The sequence below is a fragment of the Nicotiana attenuata genome, unplaced genomic scaffold (genome assembly GCF_001879085.1).
Source record: "Nicotiana attenuata strain UT unplaced genomic scaffold, NIATTr2, whole genome shotgun sequence".
NCBI lineage: Eukaryota > Viridiplantae > Streptophyta > Magnoliopsida > Solanales > Solanaceae > Nicotiana > Nicotiana attenuata.
Genome location: NW_017672633.1, coordinates 1 through 2068, shown reverse-complemented (window position 1 = coordinate 2068; position 2068 = coordinate 1).

The following is a 2068-nucleotide window of genomic DNA, read 5'->3' as shown; positions in this document are numbered from 1 at the left end:
AAAAGTAAAAAGACAATACATGCGTAATAGAGGAGAAAAACATACGAGCATAATACAGACAAACATCTAAAAGAAAAGAACAACAAGAATCGAAAGACTTTCAGAAACCCTAATTTTGAAAAACCAACGATTTTGAAAAGGAAATTTGGGGAAAACACTCAAAACGTCAAATATAGCATAGGTTCAACACAGATCTAGGCAAATAAACAAAGAAAGAACCTCGAATAGTTTAGGGTTTCTGAGAAACCCTAGAAATGAGAAGGCGTGGAAAGGGGTCTGGTCTCGAACAGATCTGAGCCATAGCTAGGCTCTTAAAGCTCGAACACATCGGGACATGGCCGGAGAAGCCATAGAACCACAGATCTACAACGGATCTGAACGGACTTTATCGAGGTCAGGCCTCGAAATCTCGAACAACCACGGTTTGGGGGAAAGGAAGGTAAGCACAGGATGTCCATGGCCGGAGAAGCCATGGACTCCGATGAGATTGCTCGGAGAAGACGGCGGAGGCGATTAGGGTTTCGAGTGCTATGGAGCGTTTGAGAGAAGGAGAGAGTTTGGGGGCGGCTGTCTGAGAGAAATGAGGGTTAGGGTTAGGTCGTTTGGAATTAAAAAGGAAAGGGTTATTTGTGGCCGTTGATCAAAAGGATCAACGGCCTGGATTTAAAGGGATTCCGGGTGGGTTTAGTTTAATGGGTCAGGGGTTGGGTTAAATTGGAATTGGGCTGGCCCAATTGGGCATTAGGATTGGGGCCAATTGGATTTAAGATTAAAATGAAATCGAGGCTATAATTGAAATGAAATGTGGCCAAAATTGAAATAGCCAGTTTTTCCCCTGTTATTTTATAAAAATAGTAAAAATGATTTGAAAAGAAAATTGAAGATGCTGAACCAATTAATAATACATATGTATTAATTTAAAAATATTAGAACTAATTTTACAATTATAAAACACTATTAATCGTAAAATAGGCTATATTTGCCTTTATATGCAACTACCTTTAAAAATACCAAACAAATTTGTAAAAATATACAAAAAATTACCTTAATTATATTTGGTGTAAATATGAGAATAAAATAAGTTATTCACAAAGAAAAATGATAATTTTGGGAATAATTATTGGATTTTGTACTGTTAAAATAGACAATAAATTGATTTAAAATAAGGAAAAATACCAAAACTCTTGGGAATGCTTATATATGCATGTATATGCTATTTTGAGGATATTTTGAGTACATAAAAATACTTAGGGAAAAATTGGGTATCAACAGTATGTAGATGATATTTTGCTCATAGGAAATAATGTGAGCATGTCGAATTCAGTAAAGGAATGGTTGTCCTCATGTTTCGATATGAATACTTGGGACAGGCAGCACATATCCTTGGGATCAAGCTTATGCGAGATCGCATGCAAAGGATATTAGGCTTGTCCCAATGACTAGGTAAGCCTAAAAATGCGGAAAATAAACCATAATTGCGGAAGAAAATAAATAAAACTGAACTGGTAAAATAAAATGGTGTTTAAGGTGCCGCTCGGCACATACCACGACAATTCTCGAAGCAAACAAAACTCCCCAAAACCCGGAAACTCACAAATCACAAGCTAAGGGATACATAAGAGGCTCTGACTCAATAATATCTATACAAAGAAAAAATACTGATAGAACAATACTCATTACAGAAGATAGAAAGTGACTCTTCGGTCTGCGGACGTAGCAGATATACCTCGAAGTCTCTATAGAAACACCTCCTTCCCAGGCTGACAGAACTGAAGGGGAGTACCTGTATCTGCACAACAAAAATGTGCAGAGGGGTAGCATGAGCACACCACGGCGGTGCCCAATAAGTATCAAGACTAACCTCGGTGGGGTAGTGACGAGGAACAGTCAAGGCACCTACCGGTCAAATAAACAGTATAATCATAGGAATAATGGAACCGATATATAAATATGTAAAGTCTGCATGAATGACAAAAGAAATGCTACAATTCACAATAAGGAAAAAGGGCAACAAGTAACAACGAGAATATAGTAAATGACGATACGAAATGACGACAGAATCACAATC